We start from the raw sequence: 24171 nt of genomic DNA on the forward strand, positions 1-24171 counted from the left end.
CAGGCCTCATGGATATGAGATGGCATGAAATTGCCATCTTAAAGCAGAAATCTAATTGAGAGTTTTCTCAATGAACACAATGCTATTGGCTATACTGCAGAATTTGTCCCATGGACGATTGGGCATTAAAAAAAAATAGTAACTATGAGTACATGTAACTATTTTTTTCTGGGTCCTCCTTATTGAATACAGTGTATTCTTAGTTATTTTTCTTCTCCTGTTGTTCAACACTTTTCTCCTCTGGCTTATCATCACTTTGAGGCCCCAGCAACATGCATCAGATAATGCATGTCCACAAAAGACAGTTGGCCAGGAAATCCAAGGACAATGCTTGGGAAAGAAAGAAAGGCCATCTATCCCTAAGCTTTGGACTAGGACCTAGGTTTATAGAACTCCTCTTATTCAGAATAGCGTGAGTTGCTCAAAAGTGGATATTGCTGATTCATGTTGGAGAGGTGGAGATACGGTCTTCAGTGTAAATAATTGTGTTTATTGAATAAAGCACAATGAACCTGTACAAGTTACAAGGCTAATAGATAGCAAGAAGAATAGGAAGGGTTCAAAGCTCTTCTTAGTTTTTAGACTAAAATGAGCCTAGAGCAGAATTTTCTGAAGTGTTTTTCCTAGAAGATGTGCTTCATAAAACATGTATCAAAGCCAAAGAAATTTAGACAACTTTGCATATAGTACTAATTATAGTATTATTTGCTGTGCACATTTGCATATTAAAGGCTCTGAGAAGTTCCGCGGCAAAAACTTTGCATTAATAGCGCTAATTTTAAAACCGTTTGATCATGTAATTCATTTGTTTTTGCACAGTACACTAGAAAGTGTTGTAACTGAGAAAAAAGTATGGGCAACATATGTGGTTAGAATAAAAGATTTAAAAAATGTTTTAAAGATTGTGGTTTAATTATTCAAATAATTAGTAATATATAATTTTAAAGCTTGAAAGGGCCTATCTTCCTTGTCACTTTAGGGCAGTTTATGTTTTAAATAATATTTGCTAACTTCTTTCATTGAAAACAGTTCATTAAACCAATTTTGTTAATTATATTTCCAAAAGGCAAAATGCTTGAAATTTTTTACAATCAAACCTAAATTAATTAAGATCCTTAGGGGATTAAAATTCCAGTTAATTAAATTTTTTAAACAGAAAATTAAACAGAAAAGCCTTTTTGTTTCAACTTATTATTGGGAATTTCTCTTAAATGTATGGGCATGTTTTCATATTTTACAATGAATTGCTCTCGATTATAATTAAATTTTGTTCCATCATTTAGAATTTTACACAATACCTCTGAATTATCATTCTAAATATCATGATTCTAAAGATCTAGAGGACTGTGGTAGTAGACACTCAACATGCAAGAGATTAAGTTGAATTGAATTGGTAAGGAACTTGACCCGACTTGGGTCACAGGTCCATCACTGGTGTGCCCGCATATTGAATTGAGTGTTGAAGTGAGGAGCTGTCCTACTATATAAATATCATGATTCTAAAGATCTAGAGGACTGTAGTAGTAGACACTCAACATGTAGGAGATTAAGTTGAATTGAACTGGTAAGGAACTTGGCTCTCACCGACCTGACTTGGGTCATAGGTCCATCACTGGTGTGTGTGCATATTGAAAGAATGTGTATGTGAGGAGCTGTCCTACTATAAGCACATAGCTTGGGAGTGGAAAAATGCTGATTCACTGCCCTCAAAGAAGATAAAATTGGCATTATGCTTGTACACACACACATGCACACATACACACCCCCACAGCTGATTGAGACAGTTGCTTTATTAATTGGTTGTAATCCAATTTGTGAGACTTTATAATTTGCTTATGTTTTTCTACAAAACTTAGATACAGGACTTTTTGGCATTGCTAATCACAAAGTATATTAAATTTTTTTAAAAAGTAAGGGGCTGAATTTTGTTCATAAATGAATTGCAAATATTTCAACATAGGGGAATTCAAATATTTTTTAAAAATTGATTTCTCTATATAGCAGGTGTAGGTTATTAACTATATGCAACATTCTACCTCTGTTTGATCACTTCATTGTGCCTGCTCTTGGGCAACTGGGTATAGATAAAGGCATATGCAAGATATTCCAGACCTCATTACAACTATGTAAGGATGTCCCTTCCAGAGGGAATGGGCGGAGAGTATAGATGAATCAGAATAAAAAGATTTCCTCTTCATACACACACAAACATACTCTGTGCCCATATCAATAGATTATTATGCATAGAGTGAACATGGTTATTTACTGCAACATTAATACAGTAGAAAGCTCCCTGGCCTTAGAATCTGAAGGTCTGAGTTTTAGAACTTTTCTTTGGCAAGTCTTTTCACTTGGTCTCAGTTTTCTCATCTGTAAGATGAAGTCTTTTTAACTACCAGAAGAGCTCTAAGTGTACAATATTCTACAATAACTTTATATATCCTGTCACATTTCCCTTCATGTATTAGCTTCTGGGAAAATCCAAATGGAATTTAATATTGGTTCGATAAATAACAATTATACATGAGCACATACTGATGTCTAGACACTAAACTTGACAATAGAGATTCATCAGTGAACAAAGTTCCTGCTTTCATGGAGTTTGCATTCTACTTAACTCACAGAAATATATCAACCTACACTTTAAGAATAAAGTTTGTATCCATGTCTAACACAGTTTTGGATTTCTTTTCTATGTGATTTCCATCTACTTCATCATTTAATTATCTTTGTTGTAAACAACCTCAAATAGTCTTCAGGAAAGCAGGAAATGTCTTAAATAAAAATAAATAATGCTTTTGGACACTATAGAGAGCAACAAGCATGTCTAAAAGCCCCAAACTTAAGAATAAGTTGAATAAGAATAAGAGAGACTCCTGGAGCAAAATTGTGTTATGGGCAATGCATCTTCAAAACAGGACACGTTTCTTTAATTAGTTAGAGTCTTTAATGGAAGAAAAGAACAGGAAAGTCAGGGAATAGTGATTTTGACTCACACCACTGAGGAAGGTCATTAGAAAGAAGCATCAATAAGGCTTTTTAAACCTTTCCTACTTGTAACGCACAGAGCCAAGCTTATAGGAAAACTGGAACTACAAAAATTACAAATGGCAACGCTATTATTTGGCACATAGTTGCCAAAGGCATTCAATATAAAGATTTTACAGAGGTGTCAACTGATATATAGCAAACACACAAACAGTCTCCAACACTGTAAAATAGGCAAGGAAAGCTAGGGCAAAATATTAAGTATATAAATTATATACATGCATATTTTTTGCGATACAGGCTGGGGAAGTGCTTGCTAGGCACTGTAGTTAAAATGAGCAATAAATGCCAGGGCTAATGCTGCCAATGTCTTGTTGGGCATGGGTGGGGAGGGGGGGTTCCATTCAATATAGTTTTGATTTTCCAGTCCGTGGTTCCAATTCACATTTTGGAAAATGAAATGGTTAGAATATTTCTTGCTGGTCTGTTATACATTTAAAACAGGTTTCAATGCTCTCTCTCTCTCTCTCTCTCACCATCAGGACTCATTTGAGGAGTCAGACATGTGAAAGAGAACATCGACTGCTTTTTAGGATCAGCCTCCTCTTCCACCCAAGATAAGGCTCTGCTGCAGAGGTCAAACAACTGTCCTTTCTCCTCCCCAGGACATTCCTGAGGAAGAGAAAGTGAAGGCACAACCTCACCGGTGCTGGACAGCATTGCAACAGAAAGAAGTGGTTCACTTTCTCTAGGCATCATTCCACTTTCTGGGAAACACAAGCTTGAATTGGAGTACAGTAGTGACCTTGCCTTAAAATAGCACACTCTGTAACCCTGTCACAGCCAAGGCAAGGAAACGATGACAATTTCCCGTTTAACTTTTTATATTCCTATTTTGTTTTACTTTACAAATCTGGTGAGAAAAAACCATCTTCCTTTAAATTCAGGTAAAAGAGATGTCACAGATTAAAAATGCAAATATTGGAGAAGACGCATGCAAATGACAGAGACCTAGCGGGAAAGAGGGAGGGAGTAAAAGCCAGAGGACATCCTTCTGTGTGTTAGCTATTTACTCTGGATTTTTCCCGTCGCAAGAAGAAAATTACAATGTGTATAATGAATGCCAAATAGAAAATAAAGTCATTTTTATATAACTTTGGGATGAAGGTAATCTTCGTATTTGTCTGCCAATGTGTCTTTGATTGTGTTTTATTTGGGCTGTTAATATGAATCAATACGCTCTTAGAATTCATCGAACTCCCAACTCTTATTTTGCAGATGGAGAAGCAAAGTCAAGTTAGGGGAATTACGAGACTGGAGCTCCAACCCAGGGCGGTGGCTTCAGTCAGAGCTTTTTCCATGTGGACTGAGACAGCACACAAGGGCTCAAGCAGGGAATGCGACCTGGACACTCTGGGCAGGGCTTGGGAAATTTTTTTAGCTTGAATTTTAAATAAAACTTTAAATTTCAGATGCGACCAATGATACGAGCAGCAGGCTGTTAAGATCACAAACACGGGGCAGGAATGGTTCCCCTAGTGGTCAGTCCTCCACAGACATGCCTCTCTCTCGAGTGTTCCCCCAGCTGGATGGTCTGTTACTCCAGGCTGCAGCAGAGGTTTGTGGGGATATCCCTTCCCTGGCCACTTCCTGTAATTCTGCAATTTGGGCACAAGTGTCCACTACATACCTGTGCATGCAGCCTTTCTGCCTGAGCACCTCACTCACGACATCATGCTTATATATGTACAGCTGTGAGTACTTTCATAACTACTCCCTCATTTAAAAAGTCATCAGAACAGCTGAGGGCAGACAAGGACACTGAGGCTCAGACATGGAACTTTACACTTAGAACTACCTTTCTGAGCTCTGTCCCTCAGCCTACTAACTTGAACAAATATCTTAAATAGTATGAGTTCAATAAAATGAAAAAAGACAAAGTTACCTCATTTACTAACACTTGTTCTAGAAAGGCAAATGCTATCAAGAATAATATTTTATATAAAGGCATGGATTTACAAAGTAGATAAATTTGAGAGCAGTGTATTGGACTGCAAGAGAAACCCAACTCCAAACCACCACACCTTTTTAAAAAAAACAGTCACCCCCCTCAAATTTTATCCAGTTAAGGAAAAAAAAATCTTAGTTTACTTACAACTTATGAGCATATTTGTTATGCGAATTGAAATATATCTGCTGGGGCCGGGCACGGTGGCGCATGCCTGTAATCCCAGAACTTTGGGAGGTGGATCACGAGGTCAGGAGTTTAAGACCAGCCTGACCAACATGGTGAAATTCCGTCTCTACTAAAAATACAAAAATTAGCCGGGCGTGGTGGCGTGCATGTTATCCCAGTTACTCAGGAGGCTGAGGCAGGAGAATCATTTGAACCTGGGAGGCGAAGGTTGCAGCGAGCCAAGATAGTGCCACTGCATTCCAGCCTGGGCCACAGAGCAAGACTCCATCAAAAAAAAAAAAGAAAGAAAGAAAGAAAGGAAAGAAATATATCTGCTTGGGTTTAAAGAAATAAAAAATTATTTTTAAAAAAATGTATTGAGTACCTTTTACATAGCAGAGCCTGTGTTAGGTTTTTTGGTTAATGAGAAAATAAGTCACAGTCCCGCCTGGGAGACTTCACAACCCATTTACTTGTCTCCATGAAGCCATGTACTAAAGCCACTGTTGCAAAAATATCATAGGATGCAGATATTTACAATAAGGAAAGTCTCAGGGAAAAAAAAAGTCTAATAATGAAGGTGACGTCAATGGCTAAATATTCATCTATAATTATCAAAGTCAGTTTGCATAGGCGATATACCTGCTTATCGATATGAGATAAAGCACTTTTAAAAAAGCATATCAGAAAGCAAGTCGGTGTGAATGTTGTTGTTCTAGGAAAAGGTAATCTAATTTATAAAATCAGTAAGTTGCCCACAAACTGTAGCACTTTGTTTTATTAGTAACAAATGATGTAAGACACACCTCACAACCGAGGTTGGGGGACAGTTGCGCAGCAGCTGTGAAAGCCTGGGAATCTAACTGCAGTTTCACAATTTCACCTCCGGACCTGACTAGTCATTTCATTTTAAGATGGTTAAAATCTATAACACACACACACACACACACACACACAAACACAAACACAAACACACAAAATGATCTCTGTCCACTAGTTCCTATAGAAACACAGGAAATACTGCACCCAGAACTCACCTTCCCTAACACTCCAGACCTCTCCTCAGCCTTGCTGTTGACAGTCCACTTGTTAGGCTCATGAGGGGCTTGAAAAGGTCCACTGAGCTCACGATAAAAAGAGTTCAAAGTCCCACAGCATCTTTGTAGCCCACGAGCTACCGACAGCTCACACTGCTCCAAGCAAGGAGCAGGTAGTGGAGCTGGGAATGGTGGGGCAACACCCAGCTCTCTGGGGGCAGGACTGGATTCTAAGCCCAGCCACAGGGACAGACAAGGAGGGATGCTCAGAAATGGAAGCATCTTGGCTTTCCTCAGCTTTTCTGTTTCTGCTATTGATTACTAGAGTTAGAGGCAAACTGAAGAAGAAGAATAAAAACTATGTAAAGGCCTTTCCCAGTCCCAAGAAGATGAATGCCATCCTGAGAATCGAGGATGAGCATTTAAGGTGACTTTTTGCATGTGTATCATTGTTTTAAACTTGTATTGCAGGCCGGGTGCCGTGGCTCACGCCTGTAATCTCAGCACTTTGGGAGGCTGAGGCTGGCGGATGACAAGTTCAGGAGTTCAAGACCAGCCTGGCCAACATGGTGAAATCCTGTCACTACAAAAAATACAAAAATTAGCTGGGCATGGTGGTGTGTGTCTGTAATCCCAGCTACTCGGAAGGCTGAGGCAGGAGAATAGCTTGAACCTGGGAGGCGGAGGTTGCAGTGAGCCGAGATCGTGCCACTGCACTCCAGCCTGGGTGACAGAGCAAGACTCGTTCTCAAAAAAAAAAAAAAAAAAAAAAAAAATTGTATTACATTTGATTGTATGGGATGTTGACCAAAACATCCTTTTTCCTAAGGCTGTTTATATTAATAATCCTTTCAAAACCTAAAGTTGAAATTTAAATCTTTTCAATTTCCTTTTTGGTTATTTTTCCCCTTTCCTTCATTGCGGGAACTCACTGATTTATTATCTCCTGGATATTTCCTGGGCCCTGGTGACTTTATTCTGGGAACTAAGAGATAATCAGGTGGTCCTCAAACCTTTCTTCTTAAAGTTGATGCCTGTATCTACAAAAAAGAGAACTATCTAAGGAAAGAATTCACAGGGGTGTGTGGATATTAATGCTTTTGATGAGTAAATAAATCCAGCCTCACGAAATGCATTGCAACATTTTCAGTTCATTGTTTTTCCTGCTGTCTGTGTCATGATTGGCTGTCCCTGTGCCAAATACATTGTGTTTACCAATTGATATATTGCAAATAATCAATACAGAGAAGCAGAAATTATTGTATTACAGGAAATATAGTTTAGAATCATTTCTCTATATACATGCCACCTAATGGCCCAGCTATATAAAATAAAAGGTTATCAATCAGACACTCACTTGTGTATGATGATTTTGGTTTTAAAAATAATCACAACACACTATACAAGATACCCCACACTAAGGAAATGTCATACAATTAGCATTGAACTCTTTCTACAAGCCAGCATTCCAATAGATAGGTTCTTCTGTTCTTGGTTTTGTTTTTAACCTAACACAGTTTTCCATTTGATTCTTCCCATAAGTGTCTAGAGAATGCCAGGCTTTTTGTTTGTTTGTTTGTTTTTGTTTTTTGAAGCGGACGCTTGCTCCGTTGCCCAGGCTGGAGTGCAGTGGCATGATCTCAACTCACTGCAACCTCCACCTCCTGGGTTCAAGAGATTCTCCTGCTTCGGCCTCCCAAGTAGCTGGGATTACAGGCGTGTGCCACCAAGCCCAGCTAATTTTTGTATTTTCAATAGAGATGGGGTTTCCCCATGTTGGCCAGGCTGGTCTCAAACTCCTAACCTTAGGTGATCCACCCACCTCGGCCTCCCAAAGTGCTGGGATTACAGGCGTGAGCCACTGCGCCCGGCCAGAAAGCCGGATTTTAAATTCCCCTTTTCTTATGCCTGGTGTATTTGATAAAGGATATCTCCGATCGTCTCTGTCAACTATTCTTTCTCTGCAGCCTTCAACTTAGTAGGTAAGTCCTTCAGAAGCAAGTCAGCTTCCTCCCCCCATTTCTACTCTGAGCATAGTTGAAGTCCAAAAGACGTACCCAAATGCCTCATGTTAGTTTAACCGGAGAGCTGCTCTGTCTCAGAGCTGGAGTTTGACGGGGGGACCTAGTCAGCTGGAGTGGCCGGTAATCCAGCATTAAGTTTTGAGTTGTTTGCTCTCTTGTGGTGCAATTCTTTTATTCCAGCTTATTAAACTTTGCTGTGTACACAAATGCTTTCTGCAAGTGGGTTTTTTTTAAAAACCATGGAAAGAGATGGTCCATGGACCTGTCAATGTGAAACAGAGGGATGAGGCCCAGGAGGGTGAGATGCCAGTAAGAGTGAACGGTTAAGAAAAGTCAGAACCAGGCCGGGCGCGGTGGCTCATGCCTATAATCCTAGCACGTTGGGAGGCCGAGACAGACAGCCTGAGCTCAGGAGTTCAAGACCATCCTGGGGAATATGGTAAAACCCTGTCTCCACTAAAATACAAAAAATTAGCCAGGTGTAGTGGTGCACGCCTGTAGTCCTAGCTACTTGGGAGGCTGAGGCAGGAGAATCACTTGAACCCGGGAGGCAGAGGTTTGCAGTGAGCCGAGATAACACCATTGCACTACAGCCTGGACAACAGAGCAAGGGTCTGTCTCCAAAAAAAAAAAAAGAAAGAAAGAAAAGAAAAGAAAAGTCAGAACCCCAGATCAGACTAGGTCAAAAGACGTTAGAGAAAACCGAGGAGTCTCTGAGGTTTAGGGAGAGACACTGAGTTTCCCACTGTACATAAATAAAATGGAGGTTTTTACCCAAATACTTTTAAATTTTCAAGAAGGTCACTTTTAATTCACACATCAAAGATATAATATATGCAAGGCACTTACCACAGAGCCTGGCCTATGGTATTATCTTAATAAATGGTGGTGATGATGATGATGATGATTTTACATTCAAAGTGACAAAGGGTTTTCTATTTTCTCTCTTTATCATCAGCAAGTTTTAGCAATTGCAACCAGTTATCACCGAAAAATAGTGTTGTTGGACACCGATTCGATTTTCTCATACGTGCAAGTCTCATCAAGCTCCCAGGGCTTTTCTAAATGGGCTTTATTCTGTCACTTCTGGGCACTCAGAAGCACTTGTCCTCAAGCTCCCTAGGACAGGAGCTGGAAAATAGGAGGGAAACATTGTCAAAGCCTAAATGTTATTTGGGGAGTAGTTGGCTTCTCACGTTTCACAGTGAATGGAAGGTACTTGATGGTACCTAGGCATGCGGCCTTGTGTGAATGTCTTCCTTATAGCAGAAATCCCGTCCCATCCTACCTCTCCACACCCCAGAGAGAAAACAGGATCAAGGGAAGTCAGAGTTCGTTCCAAAGAGAATGACCTCCACCCCAAGTCTTATCACAAATATAAGCATCTTGTGAGCAAACTACTTTTCCTTCTGAATTTGAAAGACTCTCTAAGTGAGCTCATCTCTATCCAGAGAAAAGGACAAGATATAAGAGAATAGATCCCGAGAAAAGGCCAAGATATAAGAGAATAGATCCCCAAATCCTTCCTCAGTTGTTTTAGCCTATTTGTGCTGCTACACCAAAATAGCTGAAACTAGGTAATTCATAAAGCAGAGAAATGTATTTCTTGCTGTTCTGGAGGCTGGAAAGTCTACGATCAAGGTGCCAGCAGGTTCAGTGCCTGGAGAGGACCCATTCTCTGCTTCCAAAACTGTACTTCGTCGCTACATCCTCGCATGGCAGAAGAGGCCAAAGTTGTGTCCTCGCATGATGGAAGGCTGAAGGGCAAAAGAGGATAGAGAGGGAGAACTCTCTCCCTCATCAAGTTCTTTTTGTAAGGACCTCTACTCTTATCCATGAAGGCAGAGCTGTCATATCCTAATCACCACCTAAAGGCCCCACCTCTTAATACTGTTGAGTTAGAAATTAAGTTTCAACACGAATTTTGGAGGAGACACAAACATTCAAGCTATGTCATCAATGCCCATATCCAGACCAGGCAGTGAAAATAACTACCAAGATTTCTAATGGAGGAGTCACTAGTTTCAGGTTCCCTGATGCCAGGTTCCATGACTTCCTTGGTCATGCCAACATATTGCAGGGAAACGCATCATTATTATAACGTAGCATTCCGTTGGCAACTTGATGTTAGCACTCAAACAATCCTTGTGTCCCTGTCAAGAATTTTCCCTCCAAAAGGCCGCAAACTCATGCATCCAAGTCATTATGATACATTATTGTAAAGCCTTGGGGGAATGGATGTGTGTCTGTGTGTATGTGCGTGCGTGCATGAATGTGTGTGAGTGCGCCTGTGTGAATGACGTAACTAGGAACCCTGGACTCGAAGACAAAATTTCAAATCACCTTTCATACACGGCGCCCTACAACCACCCTAAAAAGTCAGCAACTCTAGATAAATGAGATTCAAAACCAGATAAAAATATAAGAATTATTAGCAAAAACGTGAAACCCATGTTTCTAAACCTGCATTCCCCTAAGAAGGAGCAGCCAGAGGTTATTGAGGAGAATATTAAAAATAGAATGATGTTAGGTTATTGAAACGTATTTAAGTGTTCTAAAAATGTAAACACTAAGATTTAGAGGGCTGTGATTTATTGCTCTAGCTAAAAATCCGATAATACATCACGGCAGATGTGAACATGGTTATCAACTTTTGAAGGGTAAAAATGAGATACATGTCCAGGATGTCTAGCAGTTCCCTCCCCTGGATCTTTTGTGTAGCTGTGTAGCTGAATAGAAATTTTCTCAGCATTCTTTTCCTCTGGAGAAAAGCAAAGAAGTTTCCTCTGTGGAGCACACACCCTGGACTTAGCACCAAACAAAGTGCTTTAAGTACATCTACTTTAGTAGGTGTAAATATTATGTATGATGTAGATATTAGTGGCTCCGTTTCCCAGGGCAGAAATCTGAGAATCAGAGAAGTTAAATAATAAGGCCGAAGTCACACAGCTAGTGGAGGAAAACTAGAATTCAGCTGTCAACTTTAAATTTTCAGTTTATTCCCTCCAGCCCCTTCTCAAACGTACAGGACTCAACACCAAGTTGATTTTTCGTAAGTCTCATCCTTGGTCAAATCTTAACCTTGCGGATTCTCAGACCGTATTGTGAATAATAGTTTCATCTCCCTAAATAGCCTTTTAACCTCACCTCTAAGGGTGAAGAAGAGCTGCTAAAATAATTAAAATGATTCAGTCACAAGAGCCTGCCTGTTTCAAATGTTTTGGACAAACTTTTCTGTTCTGATCTCCCGGGGAAAGCCTCCACGTGATTTGCAAGCACCTTTAGAATAAGCAAACCACGTGGCTTTTAAGACAGTGCCTGGTTTAACAGCTAAACTTGCGGTGGAGGAGAGCTGACCACTTCCTATGCAACTGTGTGCAATTCTTATCAGGACAAGTCCAGCTGCTCTGGGCTAACTAGCTCCCCAGAAGTGATTCCCCCAGGCCCCAGCTAGGAGCAGCTAACATAAATGCAAAATGCACAACCCCTTCCCCCTTCACAGATAAAAGGCTGTGGAATATATAGGCCTCATTTTAATAGGGCCTCAGCTAGGTCTCTGTTTTTTGCACCCACAGCTAATTGAACGGGCAACTAGAGCAGACACAATTGAACACGTAGTTAAGGAACCACCTCACCACCTGGCTTGCACACATAATTAAATATTTGCACCTGCAATGGTAGTATGTGTGAAAGTTATCCCTGTAATTAGTTGTCGGGGTAGAAATACATGTAATTTTTAAAACCTTCTCTAATTCCAATAGTTATTTTTAAATAGATATTTTTTGTTGAAATAAAAGAACTCCTAACAAATTAGTGCTTTTAAAAGAAACTATTTCATATCGTGTTCTTTTCAGGTACTCCTCTAAAAATATAGCTTTCTACTGCTTCTATAGGCAACTGAATTGTAGGAGCATTGTTTGCATGTATTTTCAGTAGGTTTGTCTTGTGATTAAGTCTACCTGCTTTTCATTCATTCATTTATGCATTTGCTCAATAAACACACTAAGTCCAGACTGCACCCTTGCTTTGGGGATACTAATATATTTAAAAGGGTACATCTGCCTACAGACTCATGAGTACGGGGTGAAATTTGGATTAATATTTTTGTCAAATAATTATAATTTAATATTGTAAGTGTGTGTCTTATACAAGAGATGAGGGTACATAGAAAAAAAATTTAACATAAAATTTTGAGTTGTTCCCCCTCTGTGGAACAATGGTATGTGTAAAGATTTTGACAATTACACAGGTTCTTTATTTGAGAAGATTCTACTGTTTCATTACCTGCAGATGTTGTTTAACAACATGAAAGAGTTGCCTATTTTTGACATGCTGTGTAACATATAACAATAAAAGATTTTAGTAAATAAGCATATTGCCGTACTATGGGACATGAAATGCCTCTTAGCATTGATGGGAAATAAAGTCCCTCTGCCTCTCCCCCAGGAGAGATAACACGCCAACGTTTTGGCAAACGCTTTCAGTACAGATGCATATTGTGTGTCTTTATCCATAATGGACACTTGTACTTTAATTTTTATCCCCCACATCCCTTCTATTATTTAAATGCTGAAACAAAATGTCTGCAGCTTTGAGAGTAAATCCGCAGCATTTAGATTTCACATGGATTGCTCCTCTTTTCTTCACTTTGTATTTGAACTGATGATTTCTTACCTCTAAGGACACGCTGTTTTGGCCACCACTTATCTTGTCTCCTGATAAGCTGGCCCATTTAGGGTTGTCCTAGAGAGGCTTTTTCAGTCCCGAATCTTATGATTATCACACACTGTGGAATTTTGATCTAAACATTGTGAGTGTTCAGAATATCGAAAAGTCACCAAGAAGCCCCACTCTCTCCAACAAGATGACCTGCAAGGGGGGCTTGATAGGAAAGCTGAGCCCAGCTCTCAGAGAATAAGCAGGGGTGTGGGGGCAGCCTGGGAGTTGGGATCAGCCTCTAGACCTTGAAGTGCAGCAGCTGTGCATTGTCTTTGAGGCTGAGGATCAAGCAGAGAATATGAGATAGGCAAACGTTGGCTTAAACTTTCTTCTCTCTTTGATTGTCCTTGGACATCTGCCTCATCTCCTGTCAAGAATGTTTGGCAGCTGTTAGCTCAGAATAACACAGTTCTGCTGCCCCAGCCGCTACCCCCGTCTTCTAATACTTTAAGCCAACTAGTCTCCGTTATATGCCTGGCCCCGATACACAACTATGCTAATGCCTTGAGCTAACTAGCTTTCTATCAAGCCATGGAAAACACAGGGAGAGAGTCTTTGGTTTATTTTCCTCACGTGCTAATTGGCTTTAATTGTGGGCCAATTGGATTTCAAGTTCAGAAAAGACTGGACTACACAAAGACAAGTGTTAACTTAAGACCGTGGGAGAAGCAAGCCAACCCTTTTGGTCTTTAATGTAGTAGACTTTATGCAGATGCACATGTCTCCCGGCCGTGGGGGTCCAGGGGAGAATGCTCTGGGACCATCATGATGGTTTCTTAAAATCCGTAATTTTCCCCAGAGGCCAAATACCAAGCACGGGGACCACCTAACCAGAAGTTGGGGTGTGAATATAGTTAGCATTTTTAGCACCCGTTATGTCTCATGTTTTTATTGTGATGACCTTCTCTCTGTCACTAAGAAACTATCATTGTGAGAAGAGAAAGTGCTGAGTTGCAAATATTTAAAATGGACATGTTTGTATCTAATCTGGGAGACTAATATGCCATGATAATAAAAATGTAGATTTATTTCATCCGCAGTCCTAATGTCACATTCATGGGTATTCATGTACGGCAAAACAGAAGTGTCAGAACTGGTCCCCTGAATACCTGTGCTTTTCAAATAAAGTACAAACAAGTCACAGTAGTCAACTACAAGGGGCATCAGGACACTATATTATTAATAGCTTTGAATTATTTCCAATAATGGTCATAGGCTCGTTCTGGGGACTGCTGTGGCTTAAAATTGCCATCGATATGGGACGATATTACAGAATGATGACTTACTGCCCATTCTCCCAAAGTGTCCCTCCAAGAGATTACCCCAGTGCTAATTCCCCAAATTCTCTTTTTCTATATTGGGCCTGAAATGTATCTACAAACACAAATGGTTCTACTGCTTTGATGGAATTGACCAGTCAGTCAGTCTAACACCTGTCAATTCGGTCACAGGGTTTTTGACATTTTTGACTGAACTGACCAGGTGCTAGACTAAACCCACTGGTTGATTTCATCAAAAATTGTCAAACCAGTTTTGTGATTGGACAAAGCCAGAATCAACACCCTCACTGGTATTCCTTGCTGTGCCTTGTTAACACACTTATTTCCTCATTTTTCTGGCTCTAGATGCCAAAACACCTTGAATTTACATATATCCATATGTACCTGTATATGTGAGGATCTCTTCTAATTAACCATTGTTAAATTTGTAATTTATAAATGGTATAGCGCATAGTAAATCATTCTTTTGTATAGCTCTAGTTCCACATAAGATAATTTAATCACCTATTAATTTATTTCACTAGCACTTTTCATTTCTAGCCCTGACATAATAGAGAGTGTGGTAAGTGCAGAATCATCACTGCTTGGCAGGCCAGACAAATGATTCCAGGCTATGTGAAGTAGCTTCTGGAGAAAGCTTTTCTCTCTTCCACTGCCCTAAGACTTACCAAGTTCAGAAATAATTTTTTATGACCATTAGTCATTGCCTATCACCACCCTCCTCACTTCCCACAGGAATTTAAGAAACGGGAGAGGAAACTCTGTCTATTTTATCCCCTGATCACTTCCACATGCCTAGAATTGTGGCAGCACATTACATCTAGACCCTCGGCCATGGTTCTCAGAGATTTCTGGACTAGCAATGCTTATTATAATGGGTTAGGTCTGGAAGGCCCATGCTGGAACGTCTCCTTTCTCTCGACATTCTCAGCACTTTCCACCCAGCTAACTTGAATCATTTAGTCTACCCCACATTACATTTATGATGTTATCCTTTATTCATAGACTACAAATTCCCAGCAAAGGGATAGTGCTGTGGTATAGTTCATCCTATGCCAACCACAGGACCTTATAAATAGTAGACAAGAAGAAACAGCTATAGGCTTAAGAACATAGTCATTGATAAGTGAAAGAGCAGTATTCACTACTAACGATCAATGCAGCACATAGGATTCACCATAGAATAACTCCTAACACTTTATTGAATAACCCATATCCTTCTCAGGCAATCCAGTGTGGATGGGTCCGGTGAGAAAAAGGAACTGGCCAACATGAGATTAGAAAGGAGGCATAGTGTAATTCAGCGATGGGTTTAATTAGAACCCTAGACTTAGCATCCTTCACTGGCCGTAAGCAAAATGTTCTCAGAAACACATCTGCAGCACGGTGGCTCATGCCTGTAATACCAGCACTTTGGGAGGCCGAGGTAGGCAGATAGCTTGAGCTCAGGAGTTCAAGACCAGCCTGGGCAACATGGCAAAACCCCATCTCTACAAACAAATACAAAAAAATTTAGCCAGGTGTGGTGGCACATACCTGTAGTCCCAGTTACTCGGGAGGCTGAGGTGGGAGGATCATTTGAGCCTGGGAGGCAGAGGTTGCAGTGAGTCGTGACTGTGGCACTGCACACAAGTCTGGGTAACAGAGTGAGACCCTGTCTCAAAAAAAAAAGAAAAAAAGAAAAGAAACATACCTCAGTGTAATCACACACTCCCCAAAAGAAACCCAGGTTGTTTGAAAATGCACAGCATCTCTGACAAAGTAAGCACAGGGCAACTCCACCTGCAAAGCAGCCAATTCTCCGGAAGAGCGTTTGATGATCTCTTTCAGAGGATGATTGCTTTCCCCTCCCCCTCTCTGCACCCTGTCTGATTGTATCATTCCACAAGTCACCTGCAGATAGAGAGCTGGACACACTCACCACATCATTTTGATACTCCTCATGAGCTATAGACACAGCATTTCTAGTCTTTTCACAAGATCTGACACCTCTGTTTGTCACCATCATTTTCCTTGAAGAGTGAAACCCTTCTGAAGAGCTAAATGATATTACGTGTGATACTTGGACAGAACATCAGTTTATAGCCCAGAAAACCGTCCTCATTAGGTAAAATATGATCATTACCTCAAGCCTTGGGAAGATCTCCACTTGTATTTTCTCTTTCCAGTGGCTACCAAAAGCCAAAGTCATTACCGTTTTCTTCTTTTTTTATTTTCTTTCTTTCTTTTTGTTTTGAGACAAGATCTCACTCTATTGCCTATGCTGGGGTGCAGTAGTGTGGTCACTCCTCACTGCAGCCTTGACCTCCCAGTTACAAGTGATCCTCCCACCTCAGCTTCCAGAGTAGCTAGGACTACACGTGTGCACCACCATGCCTGGCTAAATTTTCTGTTTTTGTAGAGACAAGGTTTTACCATGTTGCCCAGGCTGGTCTGAAACTCCTGCCTCAGCCTTCCATAGTGCTGGGATTATAGGTATGCACTACCATGCCCGGCCGAAGTCATTACCTTTCATGGTTTGTGCTGTTAAATCTTCTTTCCCCAAGCCACCTAAAATGATCTGAATCACAAGAGTACTTCGATTAGAAAATCTTGATTCTAGAGTTCTCAATCTGTGTTAACAAATAATAATTGCTAATGGTTGTAAAGCACTATCACCTGCCAGACTCAGTACTGAGGACATTGCATGGGTTACCCCATCTTGATCCTTCCAATACTCCTATTGAAAGTAGCTATGGTCTGAATGTTTGGGTCTCCTCAATATTGATGTGTTGAAATCCTAATTCCCAAGGTGATGGTATTTGAAGGTGTGGCTTTTGGGCTGGAGCCCTTATGAATAGGATTAGTCCCCTTAGAAAAGAGGCCTGAGGGAGCTTCTTTGCCCCTTCCACCAAATAAGAACACAAAGAGAAGTTACCATCTGTGAGAAAGCTGGCCTTCACCATACACTAAATCTACCAGTGCCTTCATCTTGGACTTCCCAGCCTCCAGAACTGTGAAAAATAAATGTCTGTTGTTTATTAGTCACCCAGTCTAAAATATTCTGTAGCAGCCCAAATGGACTAAGGCAAAAGTGTTTTTCACCTCATTTCTTGTGTTCACTTCAGCACCATAGGCACCACCCACCACCATAACCATGGTCCTGTTTGCATGAAGGTCTAAGGATACAGATTGTGGTGAGCACTGAACACTAGGAAGCCATAAAAAGCTCAGGGTCTTCTGCTTCAAGAATGAGCTGCGTTTTCCAAATAAAGTTGAGTAAAGCTCAGTGTCTAGTTCAAGAGGTACGGAAATGGGGCAGAGAAGTATGAACTTGGATATAAATTTGAATCTTCTTTTGGCTAAGGTTATGCCCTCAAGCAAGCCACTGACCCACTCTCATTTGGATTTTCTTTTAAACAATGGAATTCTTTATGTTGACATGTAACAGTGGAATATACATAAATATACATATACAGAGGATCATGCTCTATTGTTCCATGGCATTGTTCCTCTCTCTTTGTGACACCATATATCTTTACCCAGTTGTGAAAATTCAGTCCAGGCTGCTTACAACCTAGGTCACCTAGTGCCTGCCATAACCAGTACTCCATGTTTAAGGAATGAATTGTTCAAATAAAGGCACAGCATAAGACTGTTACCCTAAATAGGTGCTAAGAGGTTTCATTTCTTTATACTTCTGGTCCTGAACATGCTAGGTACATGCTCTTAATAGTTTATAATTCAAAAAGTGAAGATATTAATTCATCAATATAGAGTGACTGATATTTGATTCAGTTCAAAGAAGTTCATAATTGCCTTTTTATGGGCAGTTTGTAGCTTTGTATTTAAAATGCCCGAAGAGACTTCTAAATCTTTTTGTTTTTTTTGACTAAGTTACAAAATCAGCATCACTCCTTTCACGTTAAGCCAATAATACTTTTGAAGAGAAAGAAAAACAACCTTCAGAAGCTGAAAGTCACAGACGGTTCAGGGCTTCCAAATGCCAAGAAGTTTGCATTTGAGACACAATAATTTTTTGTTATTGTTTGCTTCATTGACATATATCATGTAAAAGAAATGCAAAGGAATTGAAATACAAAAATTATCTTTCCATCCCAAAGTAGAAGCCAGCTCGGCAGCGCAGCTGTTTCAGGGCAAGACCTCTGTTCCAGGCTTTCCTGACCTAGGGCTTCTGCCTCCTCTGTATCTGTTGCAAACGGCATCTTCTTGCAGGTGGGTCATTTTCCTTTGAAGACTGATGCTTGGAAGAGCAAGCACAAGACAAGACCACCCAGAGGTTTGCCTGGAGAAATACTACACTAACGATTGGGCCTGGAGCTTAGAAACTAGCCCAGAAAGCACAGTGGAGCTGGAAACTCACCCAAGCTAGGACAGAGAAGAGGATTCTTTGGGACGGGAGTAAACTAAATAAGAAAGACTTCACATTATTCCCGACCCGTCCCTCTGCCCCTTCCCCAATACTCAGCTCCACAACTAGGTGGATTTTCAGCAATTTATGTCAACAAATCATTTATCTCGGAAATGTTTCTAATTACTCTAATTTTCATCACAAAGTTTTTGATGCCAACTACAACATAATAAGTTCCTACCAGCCTTTCATCATATAATGATATCCATTTCCCCAAAGGGGAGTCCTTTAAGATGCTCACCTCCCTAAACAGAAACTTCACTAGAGGGTGAATTGTTCAGAATGAGCTTTTCCCCCCTCCACAAAGTTTCCTCTTTTCCTCTACCTATTTCCTATTTCCAAATTGATAATTCACGTGTTTCTTTGGTAAGCAGGATTGTGTCTTTGTGTAGTTTCTTTGCTGGTAATTTAGGAACCTTCAGTGCGGACACTTGACTGAAAAGAGCCTTCAGGCAAGTGTCCACACTGAAGGTTCCTAAGTGACTTCCAGAACCATCTCTTCACTCTCCTTAGCTACCAGACTACCAAGTAGCACTGCACTACTCTCTGGTTAAACCAAGTCTTTTAGAGACTCAGACACAGGGGCCAAGAAAGGTCTATCTGCTATCCATGACTACACGAGCCATGCTATTGTTATCATGGGTGAGAAAAGTGTCAAGGGAAAGCAGACTTCCTAGCTGTAAAAAATAAAAAAAGTGCTGCTCCAGATATGTCATGTAATTTGTAGCAAACTCAAATTAAAACTCAGAGTCTCTGCCTTTTAGCTTCCTGGAAGTTTCTTGAGCAAAACATCCAAATACGTAGTCACTGCTCAACTAGGACTTAATGAGGGCTAACTGTGAGTCACACAGAAGAAGAAGATAGCAGAAACAGAAGAAGCTTTCTGTCCTTCAGAGGACACCCTGGAAACGGAAGTGTGTTGTGCAGAACTCCCAGTTTGCAAGTGCTCACTTCATCCCGTACATGGTCTCAGGTGCAGTTCTCTGAGCTGAGGCCTGAAAGGGTAAAGCATGATCCATGGTTCCCTACTAAACAATTATACAAAGCAGGATAGAACAAAGAGGTGCAGACAAAATTTAGAGCATGCATCCCTATAGATTAGGGTTTCCCAACCTCAGCACTATTGATATTTTGGACCGCATAGATCTTTGTAGTAGGGACTGACCTGTGTATCATGGGATGTTTAGCAGCATACCTGTCCTCCTGTACACCCCTCTTAGTCGTAACAACCACAAACTCATTTTAGACTTCACTAAATGTCCTTTGAGAGGCAAAGTCACCCCCACTTGAGAACCTCTGCTATAACAATGGGAGGTGAGGAAGACTTGAAGGGAGAAAAAGTACAAAATCTGTGACAGAGAAAAAAGAGCACATTTCAGGCAAGAGAGTCAGCAGAACAAGAGTCCTTGGCCTTCCAGAGCCTACTACATTAAGCACAACCTCCTTAGTGTGACACTCAAGGGGTCTTGCGATGTAACCCCAACCTACCTATTCAAACGCATTCTGTACTTCTGCCCTTCCCTAAGGCTCACACTCCAGCCACACCAGATGAATAAGGGTGTGCTGTTGCTTCTTTTTCAAGCACTCACATAATTTATTAGATAATTAGTTACTCATATGCTTCCTTCAGCTCAAAAATTCCTTCTCCCCCTCTTAGTTACTTTGAAGAACTCTGTTATTTTCTAAGGCCAGGCTGAGCTCAGAGAACAATTCCTCGGTGAAGATTTGAGCAACACTCAAGTCAGTGTTTTCTCCACCGCTTGCAATGTTGGTCTTTGTAACCTATCTCTCTTCTCCCAAATGGGCTCCAGAGGTAAAATTATGTCTCCTGTTCATCTTTCCAATTCAGGTAAATGTCATCCTGTTCTGCAAATAATAGGCCTAAAATGATAATTCTCTGAAAGACAAAAAAAAAAGTTATGAATCTTATTTGAAAGACAGAGGGGTGCCTGGGCACGGGGGCTCATGCCTGTAATCCCAGCACTTTGGGAAGCCGAGGCAGGCGGATCACGAGGTCAGGAGTTTGAGACCAGCCTGGCCAACATAGTGAAACCCCGTCTCTACTAAAAATACAAAAAATTAGCTGGGCATGGTGGCAGGCGCCTGTAATTCCAGCTACTCGGGAGGCTGAGGCAGGAGAATTGCTTGAACCAGGGAAGTAGAGGTTGCAGTTAGCCAAGGTTGTGCCATTGCACTCCAGCCTGGGCAGCAAGAGTGAAACTCTGTCTCAAAAAGAAAGGAAGAGAGAGAGAGGGAAAAAGAAAGAAAGAAAGAGAGAGAGAGAGAAAGAAAGAAAAGAAAGAAAGAAAGAAAGAAAGAAAGAAAGAAAGAAAGAAAGAAAGAAAGAAAGAAAGAAAGAAAGAGAAAGAAAGGTAGGTGCAAGGGTAAGTATGGCTCATTCATTCCATATGGAAAGACTTGGACACCAAAAAATAAATTGTGTAGTCTTTAAAATTCACTTATTCAACAAGTATTTATTGAGTGACTATTCTCTGCTAGACATTGTGCTAGTTGCTGTGGATAGTACAATGTTTAAGCAATTGAGTGTTGTCAGTCAAGTGCTATAGTCTAGGCGAGGAGGGAACAGATAGTAAATATTTTTCCTATAAATTTCAGATCATTACTGCCATAATAATGTGATATGGTGGTGTGATCAAGGGCAATGGGATGGAGCTAGGTTAAATGTGGTGGTTCAGGGAGGCTTCTTTGAGAAGGAATTTGAATTGAATTTGAACTCTCAATTTGAATTGAATCCTAGTAGATGTGGAGTTGAGCTAAAAACATCCCAGATAGAGAAGTTAGTGAGAAGTTCACACAATGTAAATGGTTCATCTTGATGAAAACAAGAGAGGCTAACCTTCTAGAGTATGTGCATGGTAGAAAATAAGATAGAAAATGAGATTGGATATAAATATTTTTGAGTAGTAGTAGAAGGGGAACTGGCTAGGAGCCCAGTCTATGCACATACACACACACACACACACACACGCACGCACACACAGCCCATGCATGCATATCTGTAAATTAAAAATCACTACTCTTAGGCCTGTGGAAATAATACTATAGGTGGTGGTGTCCTGGCTTTACAATTCATTTCATTGAATTTCGAGACACCCCTAAAAGATGAGGATTATTATTTCCTTTTTATAACCTGAATATAAAAGTTAAATATTTTCCCAAAGATCATACAAGTCACAAGTGACAGAGTCAAATGTCAAACCCACATCTTCCCCAACCGTATGTTTGTAAAAATTATTAGAAAAAACTCAATTATTTTTCATTCCAGGACATAGCAGTTTTGTTGATCTAATAATGGTTGCACTTAAAAAAAATAATAACTTAACTGACTATGAATTGCTAAGAAGACTTAGAGGTGAATCAAGGAATTGCATTTGTGCAGGAATTTCAATAATGGTCTTGATGGCAAATATTATGATATAAAAGTGCATTATCACATGCAGCATCCACCTTCTTCTTTGTAGTCATGGCAGTTGGGACCCCTTCATACAAATGGCTTGGAATATAGAAAAATCCATAGACACATACAAATTTAGGGATTCACTAAGCCATTCAACAGTGATCCTTTGGAAATGTCTAGAACAACAATAAAACAACTGAAAAAAGGAAAATCCCATCCCTCTAACAGTAGCAAGAAATGAACAGAAAGAAGTCGTATATGATGTCCTGTAAATGTTTTAAATTAAATCCTGTTACCTTGCTCAGGAGGGAGTGCTAAAGCAATTTCCCTCCAAACAGTTAAAAACTGGAGTTTGAGTTTCCACAAGTGAGTGAAGTTCTGATTTGGTTTAGATAGATTTGTATTCCAGAATTAATCTCAAAATCTCTTCTGGTGTGTGTTAACAGTCACAAGACTTGTGTGGAAATCAAAACCAAGGTCTAGGATTCTATTTATTGCTTCCTGGGATGCCCTCCGCCGTCAAGCCTTTCGTTTCAGAATGAACTGGTGGAGTTTCTAAACATCAGCTGCGTCCTAACAAACCGTAGGGCTTGGGTCTCAGCAGGCTGGTGGGGGAGCTGCTAGCATTCCTCTATGTGGTGGTCTCTTCAGGAGGGCATTGGATTACATCGTCCGGCAGCCACCAGCTCTTCCTCTGGCCTCAGCAAACTTTGCAGTGGTGCCTTTTTTTCCCTACACAGCAGGCCCCACTAGCGCCTCTTTGGCTGCTGGGGCCAAATCCCAGGAGTCAGGGGGTGTGGGGCCCAAATTGATAACTGTGTCCATTGACTTTCCGTTCCCAATTCCACCTCTTTCATTATGTTGGGGAGCTTTGTCCCACAGAAGATTATGCAGTGGATTGCAGAGGAGATGGGGCTTCAGGAAGATAGAGCACACAAAAAAGTGTGACAAATTGCAATGACAGGGCTGCGATGGTCGCTTGTGATGGAGTGAAATTAAATCCCCCACCAAACAATACTGCTTTATTCTATGTCTATGGGGACCCTTGTTGGGCCTAGATTGAGAGAGAAAGTCAGAAGAAGAGCGTAAGAAGGATGCACTCACACGGTCAAAAGGATATTTTTTTCCACATTCATCCGATTTACTTTCTTCAATAAAATTGCAATATAACACATATCTAGAAATGTGGTAAATGTATGGGCATCCCTGAGCAACAACGTAAGAGTGTAGGACACTCTTTGTGAGTGCTTCACTAATACTTTTTATAATAGCCCAAGTATAGGACACAAAGCCAAATCCTTTCTCACATTCAATGTCTTGATCTGTTACAATTTCTAAGGGATTGTATTAGGATCCTGGTTAAAAAGAAGAATCTGCATGAGCACTCCAGGTCCTTATTTTTCTAGATATTCTATGAGGCTTGTACACCCAGCACCCTTCTTCCACCTTATTACGTCAGAGCCCTAAGAAGAATCGATACTTCTTGTTCCTGCCAAACACAAATGTCTGGGAAACTGAATTTCAACTTCTAGGCCTCCCTGAACTCAGAGTACAAAGAACTTACTGGGCACTTTGTCATGAATCTCAAATTTTGACATCCCCTTAGCTCACCTCCCAAAATCAGTAGAACTGCCCCCTGCCAGTAAGCATGGCAGTTACCTGGTAAGTCTCCCTCCCTTCTGAGAAACCTCTCAAAAGATATCATTGTCAAGTTGTCCAGAAGGGGTGAAGTTAAGGTGATTGAAACTGAATGTTGGCCATGTCTCACATTTGTAATGCATTTTCTATTGTGGTAAAATTCACATAACATAAAATTCACTATTTTAACCATTTTAAAGTACCCAGTTCAGTGGCTTTTAGTTCACACTTTTGTGCAACCGTCACCATTATATAATTTCAGAACATTTTAATCACCTTTCCAAAAAAACTCGTGCCCATTAAACCATCACTCCTCATTTTTCTCCTTTCCTCAGTGCCTGGCAAACACTAATCTGCTTTGTCTCTCTATGGCAGTGCCTATTTTGAACAATTTATATAGAAGGAATTATTTAATATGTTTTCTTTTACATTTGACTTCCTTCGCTTAGCATAATGTTTTGAAAGTTCATCTATATTGTA

The sequence above is a fragment of the Pan paniscus genome, chromosome 16, assembly GCF_029289425.2.
Source record: "Pan paniscus chromosome 16, NHGRI_mPanPan1-v2.0_pri, whole genome shotgun sequence".
In the NCBI taxonomy this organism is placed as follows: Eukaryota; Metazoa; Chordata; class Mammalia; order Primates; family Hominidae; genus Pan; species Pan paniscus.